Source organism: Cinclus cinclus, chromosome 18 (assembly GCF_963662255.1).
Source record: "Cinclus cinclus chromosome 18, bCinCin1.1, whole genome shotgun sequence".
Lineage (NCBI taxonomy): Eukaryota > Metazoa > Chordata > Aves > Passeriformes > Cinclidae > Cinclus > Cinclus cinclus.
This window is the reverse complement of record NC_085063.1, coordinates 1,833,724-1,846,895: the sequence shown is the minus strand read 5'-3', so window position 1 is coordinate 1,846,895 and position 13,172 is coordinate 1,833,724. Positions and strand designations below refer to the sequence as shown.

At 49.2% G+C, this 13,172-nt stretch overlaps 1 protein-coding gene across 2 annotated transcripts in view; it reads left to right on the top strand.

Annotated features, from left to right (window-relative positions):
• The first annotated feature begins 12,750 nt into the window (after window positions 1-12,750).
• RALGAPB (Ral GTPase activating protein non-catalytic subunit beta) overlaps window positions 12,751-13,172 on the top strand; it is a 62,016-nt gene continuing 61,594 nt past the window's right edge. For both annotated transcript variants that reach the window (XM_062505315.1, XM_062505314.1), the window contains exon 1: window positions 12,751-12,862. The gene's annotated coding sequence lies outside the window, so the exon portion shown is untranslated. The remainder of the gene's footprint in view (window positions 12,863-13,172) is intronic.

Sequence of the window (13,172 nt, the reverse complement as noted above, 5' to 3'; positions counted from 1 at the left end):
CTTTACTAGTATATCTAACAAGACAAACAAGAACAACAACAGCTATGAAATTACCCACAAAGAGAACAGTAACTCAGTCCCAGTGTTTTTTGGCTGCAGGCACCTTTTCCCTGAGCTGCAGTTCCCAGTGCTGGGGGCGGGCGGGTCCCGCAGAGCTGCAGGAGGGCTGGGGGTGATGGCAGCGCTGTCCCAGGGGAGAGAGAGATGGAGAGAGCCCTCTGCTCACAGTGTCGGTCCCGCTGCTCAGCAGAGTGCTGGATGGTGGTAGTTCACGGCGAGAAGGCAGCAGGGCAGGGTCCGATAGGGGTTTCCCGACGCTGGGATGGCAGGGATTGGACACAGGCGGCGATCGTCCTTCTCATCCGAACTCCGCGGGAGAAATGGGCCGAGGCCCAGCCTTCCGCTTCCTCTTCTGGCTGTTTGAATCTCGCGGGGCTTACTTCTTCCCTCCCGTCCCCTCCCCCTTGTCACCAGGGCCCAGTCAACAGGTATCTTAGCATGACAATGGGGAAAATTCCACAGAGGGAAAAAGGGAGAGAACTAACCCTCAACAAGCTAGCAGTGATGTGAAGAATTATACACTGAGGTGTTGAGCATCCACTGTAGCAATAACCACCATGTGGGCATTGGTGAGGACTGGGAAGCAGATGGCTCTCTGGCTGTACAGGCAGTCAGGGCTGGAGTCCCTCAATGCTTTTGGAGCTGTTCAGTCGAGCCAAGTGTCCTCAGTGTGGCTCAGGACCAAGTTTTTAAGTGGATGGGGCTGCTGAGGCCTTGGATGGGCCAGCTGAAATCAGCTGGATAGAAACTTTGTAACACAGTTTTGAGTATTAAAAGCAGGTATTCTTTATTGTAGCGAGCTGGTCAATGGGGGGGGGGGGAAATCCTTCTTCAAGCTTGAAGAGCATGGGTGAACAGGGATTTTATCATGCACATATTGATTTTTTTATTGATCATTTTATCAAACACATAACTGATTACATATTCATTAAATATCCGTACATCCTTGGCTTTATTTTAAATAGTTGCACCTTTATCAGAAGTCCTGACATGGCTCTTTGGGGTCCATCTTCAACTGCTGGTGCCCATTTTAGGTGGCTGTTCCTCAAACCCCATTTTTCAGTAAGTGCAATGTCGTTATTTTGCATAACTTCTGCTTTGTCAGTCTTGCAGAGCTGAACTGACATCCTGCTTGCAATTTGTTGCCTGCTTGACTTCTCTTTGCCTGATTTACATCTTTTATTTGTTTCTCCAAAGCTCTGTTGCTGTGTTCCACTGTCCTTGATAAGAATAAATGCTGTACTGTTCTATCAACATCAGGAGAGAGCAGGTTTCTCTTAGTTTCTGAACAAGCAAGATAAAGTTGCAAAAGTTCTCATGTCAGTCTAAATCCTACAGAAAGCTGTGGATGATCATTCTTCCTTGTCAAAATCTACAGTTTACATGAGTTGAACTAGGACATCAGTAGCAATAAAGCAACTACTCCCTCCATTCAGCTCTGTAGTTCAAAATACTGACAGTATTGAAACAATATTGTATTTTAATTAATTATTTTTCAAGATTTATAGAAAAATTAATTGTTTACTACAAAGCGATAAAACTATCTTAAGCAAACGTAACCTTCACCCATCACTTGCACAATATGCATATTTAGCGCAGCTAAATGGAGTGTTTGCATACAGATAAAAGTTGGATTTGGAAAATAACAGCTAGAATTCAGTCTGTCTCTGCCAGCCTCTCTTCTAACGAATCCAAATCAGATTTTCCAAACACTGCTGTTTTTTCTTGCAATCAGAAATGTTGGAACATGTCTGTATATTTGCCTTCAGCCCTCTCTGAGGAGAGAGTATCTGCCAGAGATACAGCTCTAACAAAACTGAGTCCCCATCAAAGAATCTAACAGGGCCAGAAGGCTTCTGGGATTGGTTTGATTCTGCAAGGAGTTTAAAATCTAACCTTTTCCTCTCTGATAGTTCTTGTGACAGCACAGAAAGAAGCATGCAGCATAAATGCTGGTTCGGTGCATGGTGAAGGGAGCCTATTCCACTGATTTTCCCACAGAGAGTCATTTGATTGTTGAGGGTTGTCCCAGCTGATGGATGGCTTGTTTCCACTGAGCACCAGGAAGGACCAGTAGGGATCAGGTGACAGGCAGTGAAGAATCTGGGGCTGGTCCTGAGCAGACACCTCTGCCTTCTGTTGCAGTAGTCATGGGAACAGTGGGCTACAAGCATAACTATGCCATCCCTGCATCCCCGGGTCTCACCAGGTTTGTTCAGATCTATTGGGCCAGTGAGGTCGATTTTCCATGCCTTTCCAGTTTCATGCAGAAAGCAAAGCTAACCCAGCAGCTCCTGGCTGGTGCCTGTACTCCTGCAGGAGCTGCCTGCAGCTCTGCTTTGTCAAGGTGGATCTCTTCTGCTGGCTCCATTTGTCCAACATCTCTCCAGGCTACACAGGTGATGACTCCTCACCTTCAGCCACAGTCAGGATATGGAGCAGCATGCTATTCCATCCAGAAAGCTCCCTTTGCTCACACCAGCTCCTCAAAGAACTACTGCAAAAAACTGCTCCTCCCCATAAGACAGACTGTAATGCTGACAGCAGGGAGCAAAGCTGCTCTCAACAAACCTCATTGTTCGTATCACAACCCATGCTTATGTCTTTCTTGGGTTTTCATGGAAGCCTAAGAGTTGAAAGGAGCACTCTTCTTGTTTCATTGGCATGTTGAAAACACCTTCCACCCCATTACTGCACATCTGTCATGTTGACCATTTACTGAGGACGCTTGTGGGGCAGTGCAGCTCATGGTGGAAATAGGGCCAGGCTGAGGCTGCATCAGTGCTCTCAAGGCAGAGAACTCCTTGTGAGGGCTGGCTGGTTTGTGGTTGAGGGACACAGACCATCTTTGAAGGTACCATACACCGGTTCAGCAGCCAAACACAAAACGTACTTCTGCTCCTTTTCAGCAAAACTCCATTTCTGCCTAAGCTAGACCCTGCCCCAGACACAGCAGCTGGGAACACTGGTAGTATGTGGGAAAATAGGAGTAGCTCCCTGTCTTTCAGCCTAGAAAATAGACATCAGATTCCTTTTTCCATTACAAATCCATGCCTCTCCATCAGTAAGCATTTACTTGTTTAGTAGTTGCTTTCTCTGTGTTCACTTCCTTCTAAGTATTAATGGAAACTAAAGCATGCCTGAAAATACATTCTGTGATAGAGATGTGCAGTGGCAGCGATGGGAAATGTGGGAATGCATTTTTTCACATCTATTTTTCTATATCTCTAACTAGGACAATGCCATCAGGATTACAGTAAAGGGGAAGAAAATGTTTACAAGACACCTGTGGTATTGTCAGGTTCAGAGAAGCAGGCTGAGGAAGCAGCCAAAATATCCAGATTAAAGCTGTATGTATACATGTTTGTGTGTGTAAATTAATGGTTAAGATTATACATACATTACCTATGATATGTTAATGATACATGACTTATATATGTTATATGTAAAATATATATCAAACTGGTGTAAATGGATATAGATTTAACTCAGTGCCTAGTCCTGGAAACTGAGTAGTTTGGGCTGGAGCTTTAGACTGGAAATATGCTTAATATTTGTAAAATAATTAGTGAATTAAAACATGAATGAGAGAAGGCATCCTCTAAGAAAATGTGTGGTGCAGTGTAATAAGAAACTAATCAAATGCTTACTAAAAAGATATCTACTTTAGATACAATTTTCTGAAGCTCAGTCACACCTCAACATTTGCTTCTCTACTGGAGATCTGTGTGACAAATCTTGTCCCTGATCCAGTTGGGCAGGAAACATCCTGTTTCTCACAGGGTTCAGAGCAGGCTCTGAAGCAGGCAGTTGTGAGCAGTGGTGTCTTTCTGGACAGGAAGGCTGGGATGAAGTTCCCAGCCCTCTGCCCAGCTGGGTGCCAAATGTGGGCAGGGGGAGAACCACAACCTAGGATGAGCAGCTGGACAAGGGTGTGATTAAAAATCTCTCTGAGGTCGAGAGTCAAGATAATCTCCATGTCTGCCTGCTAATTATCCAAGAACACTGAGGTTCGTGTCTAGAAAAAATCTGGAAGGTTTTTGAGAAGACAGATGAAGCCTTTGCAGTGCTGTTTACTCTAAAACAGCTTCAGGCTATTCATGGCTGAGTTTTTTCTTTATATGGAATGAATCAGCCAGAAAATCTGTTTCAAACTGAAGTAAGTAGAAGAAATCTTGAAACAAATTGCTCATAAGAAGAAATTGCTTGCACTAGATCATACTCCTGTGTTGTAGACTAAACAACAATTAGTCATCTACCTGCTTATGCAACCACAGGATAAACTGCCCTTGATAGCAGGTGACTGGGGTATGGCAAATGTCATTCCACTTTTCAAAAGGGATTTAAGGAACCAATGACTTTACTGTCTCTATCAGGCAAACATATGGAAACTATTCCAGAAAATGTGATTGATAGAAAGATGGAAAAATGTTTTGTAGAAATAGTGATGAGTCATGATTTTATAGAGGGGAAAGTGCTTCAGTGTTGAAGCAGAGAAACTAGTGGTCCCCAGTAAGTGAGAGCAGGGGTCCATCTGGGTGCCAGGACACAGCAGAGTGCCTGGCACAGAGCCCTGCCCCCTCCACCAGGCCAGGCTGCTGCTCCCTGGCAGCTCTTCCCACTGCCCACTCCACAAAAGTGATGGGTGGTGGCACCCTGGGATGCTCAGTGTGCTGTTCAGGAGAAGTGTGAGGGGAGTGAGGTGGGGAGCATGGAGTGATGCCTCCTTGCCTGCAGCTGCCAGTACTGAGTCACTGGCCAGGGAGAAACCAGTGACTCCTGACCAATGCAACTCAAATGAGATTTGAAAATGAACCATGAATTTTGAAAGGAGCTTTCCAGAGAGACTTGAAACCTGCCTTTTTACTTCCCCATTCTCCACTTAGTTTATGTAATATTTTGTCCCAGATGCTGCTGCCTGCAGTGTAAACCACAACAGGACTTGTCAGAAAGTGTAACTTGTAGAGCAGCATTAATAGTATGATTAGTGAACGGGTGACAATCTCTAGATTGCAAAAAGGCCTTACAGCAAAACGAATCTTTTCCTTCAGTTCTAAGAATCCCAGTGGCCTTCCGTCCGATGTTCTTTTTTTTGAAAGCTGTCATTCCAACCCTGGATGAAGAGAGTTGGCTGAGCATTGCTATCTTCTACCTTGTCAGTCAGGCTTGTGTTTGTGTCTTGACAAATTTTAGGAGAAAGACACACTAAAATGAGTGTTTTTCTCTAAAGAGAGAGGGTTTGAATAAAACCCTTTCCTTCTGCTGAAGAGAGAAAAGGATGCCAGGGGATGAAAGTGAATAAAAAAGTAAAACTGTATATTAACAAAGCAAGATACCCAAAAAAACAAAGGAGAAAAGAAAGTTGAACCTTCTACCACACCCTCACCTCGCCACCTTCTTTCACTGGCTTGGTCTTTCTGGGGATCAGACCTGCCAGAGCCACCCTGCAGGCGGGAAATTTAAAACAAAACAAAACAAACAAAAAACTCAAAGCACACACACAAAAACCCCACAAAAAAAACCAACCAAACAAAAACAAACAAACAAACCCAAAAAACCAAACCCATACACACACAAAAAAATATAAAAAAACAAAACAAAAACAACAACAACAACAACAACAAAAAAGCTGCCAAAAGCCTCCAGGCAAGGGGAAGGGGGAAAAACAAACAAACAAACAAACAAAAGCAAACCAGAAGATTCTTGCTTAAACTGGTGAAAATTTATCCAGCAGATTAAGGCAACAAAGTAGCCCTCGGCCCCATCAGAGATTGAACAGAGCCCTCACAGAAGCCCAAGGCCCCTGCCTCACCCCCGGCTCCATTGTAAAACTACTGCAGTTATTTTCTGGGCATAAAGCAGGCAGTTTGGAAATAAAGCACCATCATAAAATCACCCCAAGACTGTTTCACAGCACACCATCAAATCCTGTTGGGTCACAGCAGGAGAAAACAGCTCGTACAGGCTACTACTGCCCAAGTGGTGACTATGAGCAGTTTTAAACTCTGGTGGGCCCAGCTGTGAGCAAAGCGAATTCCCACCCAATGCCAACCCCAGTTTTCTAATTCCCTGGCCTCTTTTCTCCCAACACATGTGGTCTTTTCCTGGAATTCCCCATGAGTAACCCTGTAATACTCCAATCTTATCTGTAAAAATCCTAGACTAGTCTTGGATGGAAAAATAGTTTATAGATTTGTCCAAGATCTGTGAGCAATGAATAAAAGGGTGACTGTACCACAGTAGTTCCCAGTCCTTAACAATGATAACCATGTTGCTTTGGCTCGTGCCAAGTGGTCTATAGCAACTGAGTTGCGTGAAGCCTTTGTCCTATTCTGGTGCATCTCAAATCTCAGTATATTTTTCCTTTCACCTGGGAAAGGAAACAATTCACATGGACTAGATTCCAACATACCTGGTGGCTGTGTTATAAACGTGTGGTACACATAAAAGAAATGTGGATATCAGTTCAGAGGTTCAGCTTTGCTTAATATACTCTTGTACCTCATTATCATCCTACAGCAAAGGCTCTTGGTATTCACAGAACCATCACCAAGCCCCCCTTTCCTGCTCAGTGCAGCCTGAGCTTATGGCCCTGTAAGCCATCAGGCTCCCCTCTGAGTTCTGTGCCCCACAGCTCAGTGGTGTGCAGACCCCACCACAGAGTTGTCCGTGGTACAGCAGCTATGGAGAACCTTTGGAGTGGCCAGAGGTCAGAACTTCGCATGGGCTAATACTTAGCACTCGGCAAACAAATCTGTGGTGAAACCTGGCTAAGGCTCCACACAGGTTCTATAGGAGGCAAAGAAATTATTTCACACATTGCAAACCCTAGGGAATATGAGGGGTGTCTCCTTGTCCTTTTAAGATGAAATTCATCACTCCTGGCCCATGTGCCACAATTTCTGCAGAGATAGATCTTCCCTACCAGGAGCTGGAAGACTGCAGGTGAGAAGGCAGCTGAGAGGGGGCACAGCCAGGACTGCTGACCCTGACTGACAAAAAAGGTATTTCAGACCATATGGCATCAAGCTCAGCAATAAAAGCTGAAGGAAATGGGCCAGTGAAACCTAACTGTTGTTTGTATTGGAGGTTGAAGTGAACTTAACAGGGCACAAGCAGTAAAAGCAAACTATGACAGCCATCCCAGAGGCCCATGTATCCTTGGCATAGACTACATCAAGGGATTATAATTCTTGGACCCAAAAGGTTACTGCTGGGTCTTTGGTGTAGCTGCTGTGGGTACAGAGAAAATTAAGCAGCTGTCTCCCTTGCCTGGCCTCTTAGAGGATGCCTCTTTTGTGGAGTTGCTGTGAGGTTGAAGAACAGCAGGTGCTGATGGGAGCAATAAACCACCCTCTGACCCTCTCTGGTTCCCAGCAATGAGCTGACTGTCAGCTGGAGAAACAAGGACTGATCACAGCAGGACCCGTTCACCCTTTAACCACTGCATATGGCCACTGTTACAATTTGATGGAGTAGGGAGATAAAAGTGGGCTATCATGACCTCAACAGTTACAGCACTACCATGTGTTGCTGTCCCAGATGTACTGGAGCTCCAGTACTGTTATAGATGGGTGATGTGATGGCTCTCGCAAATAAGGGATGAATATTATGTGTATGTTAAGAGAAGTTTTATAGACGTATGTTATTGTGATTTGTTCTCCCCATAGCCCCCTTTCCCCTCCTCCTTATATTATTGCCACTGGATGGCCTTGGTAGCTGGAGTAGGCTTGTTACTATATGGTGTGACATGGCAACACCGCACCTTCAATCAAGTTCCAAGAAGGTTTCCATCAATGGACTGCGAGGAAGAGTTGACTGGCAGACTATGAGAGGGGCTAGGGTTACCTGATACAACACCAGGAGTATAAAAGGTGGTGCAGCCATTTTGTGGGTGAGCACATGGCAGAGGTTCATATGCTCCCAGTGCTGTTTTCTATTTCCTTCTTCAGTCCTTTGTTGTGTTTTATCAAAGTTTAATAAACCTTTGAAATTGTAAAAGTAAGCGTTATTTCTCACAAGTATCAACTAGAGCCTAAGCAGCCCAATGGAAAGCCAGAAGTGATATTGCCCCTGTGTTTATCTCAGTCCTTGTAGCAGCAGAGTGCAAGCCACAGTTTGCTGCTATGTGAAGGGGTATCCAACACATCCCAGTCCTAGGGTGGAAGCACAGCCTTATCATTTGTCATGGACTTTTTCAGGGTGCACAGGAACAGGTCAATGCTCCTCAATGTTTGCATTACGTTGATGACTTCATCATTACAGATGTGGAAGAAGGGCTGAAACTACCTCTGCTCCAGACCTTGGTGAGGGGACTTGTGGTTTGAAGCCAAAGGAATCCAACAGTGAATACACTGATCAGCAGCAGAGAGTCCCTGACTCTGGCTGGGAGAGTGGAAGGATGGCCACAATTACTTGCACCATGTGGATTCAGTGGCCTGCCAATCAGATCCATGGAGTACAGGACTTTGGGGATACAGAATATGCCCTAATGCCCTCAGGGTACAAGGCCTGCACCCCCTGGGACAGCACTTGCATAGGTCACAAGCCCCTCAATGCCCAGCAGTGTCATGTCAAGATCCACGTGGTTGCTGGGAATGAGGATCTTCCACTGTGCTCCACAAACAGTCTTGCTGCAGCTTAGTTTGAAGAGAGAACCCTGAGTGACAGGGAAGAAAGAGACAGTAATCTTAGCTTTTTAATACATAAATAAAGTTTATGTATTATTATTGTATAATATGTATTATTTATGTGTTATTAAGGTTTATGTCTGAAAAGGAGACAGAGGAGTCCTGTAACTTTATTTGAATAAAGAGAGAGGTCATGGGGCATGCCATGGGGTCTCTCCAAATTTTTAGAGGATGCTGCCTCATTTTTATCCTAATTTCCCGTCCGCATTTCCCTGTTTCTTTCCCCATTGGCTGAGATCCTTGAGAGGTACAGACTTGCCAAAACTCTTAGTACGCCCTTCTCATGTATACCCCTCCCCGTTTTTCTTTTTCCTTGTGTCTGTTTCTTTTTCTCTAAACTCAGAGATGTAGCACAGTCTTGAGAGAGTAACAGTCTGTGTCAATTAGTGGAATTCCTACGGAATTGATGGTTCCCCCCATTTCTTCTTTCACCTCTCCATATCTAACATTATCTACCATCAGACTCGCAGTTTGTTTGTAAAAACACCTCCTTCTCATTCCTTTCATGGAGAATCCACGCAGGGTGAACTGCAAAGAGCTGGGAGGCAGCACAGCAGCAGCTGGCAGCCCTGATGTCACTCCCAGTGGTTTTGAGGTCACATACAGCGAGCGCACAGGGAAAGGTGACTCCCCATGGGCTGCTACAGGTGAGCTTCAACTTCCCTTGCTCTGCCGCTGTCAAGCTTAAATGTACGAGACTGGAAGGAGTGTTTGCTCCTCTGATGTAGCAGGTAGGGAGCCTAGAGGAAGATAAGGCACAGCAAGCAGACTGTGATTTGGGGAGTGGGGGGCCATGAGCCAGCTTTGCAGTTTCACCTCGGCACACGTGGCTGTTGGCTCTGAGCTTTTCTTGTGTAACAAATTGTTGGAGGTTATAGTTACTCCCTTTGTTTTCTTTCTCTCAGGGAAATTTTTCCCATATGTTGCTAGGCGACAAAATCGGCTGGTGCTTAAGAGAGACGAAACAAGTTGCCAGGACTCAGGAGAGGGTGGGGCTGGCTACTCTCTCAGTTGAGGGGTTTCTCTTGAGGGGGCAGAGATCCCGGAAGATTTGGGCTTGGGAAGGGGCTGGGCGCAGCTCCTGGCTCTCTCTTGCTCTCTCGGTACCGGAGAGGAGACAGGCTGTGGTTGCTGTGGGGAGAATTCGCCACCACTGTGAGGCTCCGTCTCCTGCTTGTCTTCTCCTACCGTGAGTGAAGCTCTGCTTGTGGGACCTTATTAACACCCTACCTCACTAAACCAGGACCTTCACCATCTGCTCGGGTGCCTCTGGGGAAGCCCGGGGACCCCGAGCCCCTTCCCTCCCCCCGCGAGGGAACTTCTCCAAGCCGTGTTCGGGAACCAGGCTGCCTCTGCCCAGCCCCGCCGCGTCCCTGCCGCTGCTCCGGGTTCTTGCTACACTGTAGCGCCGCACCCTTGATTACCAGTTCGATTCCGAGCCCCTGCTGCAGCTATGGAATTTCTGATACATCTCGTTTATTATTCCGGGGTCTGCCCACCTCTGCCGTTCCAGCTGCTGCTCAGAGGTCTCCTGCTGCAGTCCATTTCCCCATTTGGAGGAGCACCAGCACCGGGACCGGCTGCTCGCCGTGAGTTCCCTCAGGCAGCCCCTTCTCCCTCCCTCCCTTCCACCATTCCCGTGTGGAGAGAGGCGGCCGAGCTCCGCCACAGCGCCCCCTGCAGCCGCGGGGGAATCATCGCAGCCGCCCTGCCCGGCCGGGAGCCAGCAGCGCCCCTGCCGGCCGTGCCCGGAACTGCACCGCAGGGGAAGGTGCCCGCGGCCGGGACGAGGCTGGCACTGGGGCTCTGCCCCTGCTCGGGGCTGTGCCGGGGCTGCTGTTTGTTTGCCTTGGGATACGCACACACACACTGGGAACCAACTGCTGCTGCTTCTCCCACAGCTGTGCCTGACAGCCCCCTCATTTCAAAGTTATTGTACTCGGAGGGAAAGGGGGTCATATTCTCCATTCCAAGGGAGGTTCCCACCTTCTTTGGCAGACACCTGTCCTTCAAACCAAGACACAAATGCCCTTTCCACTCAGTCCTCTCCATATGTGCTGCATTATATGACCTCCAGCAGCCTTACTAACCCCTCCACATCCCTTTTTTTTTTTTTTTTTTAATTAGGCACTAGAGATTCATGGTACTATGAAGTGATGTGTTCTGCAAGGGCCCTGTTCTCCCTTTGGGAGCAGAATAAAGAGGATGAAGAGATTTACAGTAAAAGCACTGAGCAAATCTTTATTATGAAACTCACATTCCTTGCTGTCAGCAGCCTGCATGCACAGGATGTGCAGACCAGAAGTCTTCCTGCCAGGAAGGGGAACAGGAGTACAGTTTGCACTGCGATATAAGGTGTTCCTTCAATGGATGGCAATACAAGGGGTTAAAAATCACTTTGCAGGCTCCTGTTTATTTAGGTTAACATCTTAGTGCTGCACTGAACAAGAAACAGTGCTGGTAAATGCTGAAGAAATGACACTGCAACCTGGCCCCTGTGGGGTAGCCCATAAAGAATCTGTGAGACCGAGCTGATTTTCCCAGAAGCGCACCTGCTGGAGTGCTTGCAGAAACCAGAGAATGCTGCAGAGCAGTGAATGCACTGTATGCCCGGGGTGATACAGGATGGTGCCAGTCCCCCCTGCAGCAGGGAGCGAGGTAAAGTGGCCCATTGCCAGGGGGTCTCAAGACACTGGGCCCTCACACCATCCCTAAACAGTGCTGGGCCGTGAAGCAAGGCACAGCTCCCTGCAGAGTACCCTATGCTGCCTTTTCCACTGGATGTGGAATCAGAGAGTTGTTGGAAAGGACTTTTAAAGGCCATCTATTCCAAGCCCCCTGCAACAAGCGGAGACACCTTCCACTAGAAAGATTGCTCCGAGCCCTGTCCAGCTTGGTCTTGAACATTTCCACGGATGGGCTGCCACAGCTTCTCTGGGAAAACTGTGTTTTACTACCCTCACAGTAAAGAAATATTAAAGAAATACTGAAGAAATCTATTCTAACCCTGCCCTCTGACAGTGGGAAGCCATTTCCTGTGTCCTGTTCCTCCATCCCTTGTTCTCAGTCCCTCTCCAGCTCTCCTGGAGCCCCTTTAGGCCCTGGCAGGGGGTCTGAGCTCTCCCTGAAACATTTTCTTCTCCAGGAGAACACTCCTAGCTCTCCCAGCCAGGCTTCAGAGCAGAGGTACTCCAGCCCTGGAACCATCTCCATGGTGACTTCTGGACTTGCTCCAACAGCTCCACATCCTTCTTATGCTGGGTCCCCACTGGAGGCAGCTCTGCAGGTGGGGTGTCACCTAAGTGGGCAGAGGGGCAGAATCCCCACCTCACATGCTGCCCACACTGTTTGAACCCAGGTAACAACGGTTACTGTAGCCAAGTACTATCAGCATCTGCAGACTAGCGAACACTATGGGCCAGAGGAGCAGCAAATGAACGCGGGATGGGAGTAAAGATCGCAGGAAGGACGAGACACGGCCTGGGGAAACAGAGCTGATGCTGTCTCTATCCCTTCCCAACCACAGCCGGGCTGGGCTGCAGCTGCCGGGGCGCAACAGCAGCGGGGTCAGTGTAAGGCAAGGCCGGGCCGGACCAGCGTCCTGCACACCCCGCAGAGGCAGCGGAAGAGGAGCCGGAGCCAGGCTAGAGGAACGGCACCGGTGGTTCCCGGTCGCTGCCCACAGTGCTCGAACCCGGGCCCTCCGCAGACCCGGGTGCAGCGCCCGGGAACGGTGAGATGTCGGAGCCTCCGGGATCCGCGGGCAGCCCCAGGCGCAGGGGGGGGCCTGCGTGAGCGGCCCCTTTAAGAGTAAGAGCACCACGGCGGCGCCAGGCACGGCGGCGGCCCCTCCACGCATGCGCAGAGTCTGTCCCTGCGACTTATTCGGTGCCGCCGGCACAGAGGTCGCGTGCGGGGGTGGGGAGTGGCGCTGTAGCGTGCTCGCGCGTGCGCAGGGCGCGGTCGCGCCGTGCGCTTTGTGGCGCTGCCGGAAGCGGGTGCGGGCCGAGCGCAGTGAGCGGCGCTCCCGGTCCCGTGTGGCCGCGGCCCCGTGGCGCCGGCGGCCTGAGGGAGCGGCGCGTCCCGACATGTCTGCCGGGCTCTCGGCACAGGTAGGACAGCCCCGCTTCCCGCCACGGTGCTGTCCAGCTCGGCCCGCTTGGCCGCCCGCGGGGCCTGCGGCGCGGGCGCCGCCCGGAGCCTCCGCCTCGCTGACCTCTGCGCTGCCGCTGCGGGGCCCGAGCGGGGCGGGCGGCTGGCGAGTCTGTCTCCGGGGCTCCCCCAGCGCTTCGCGCCTGGCTGGTGCCGCCGAGCCACCGCAGGGCGGGCGTGAGCGGCTCTCGATGACTCCCCTCGGCCCCTGCTTCGGCCCCGGGGTCGAACCGCGTTTCGGGTCTCTGAGAGGAACGTGAGGTGGTACCC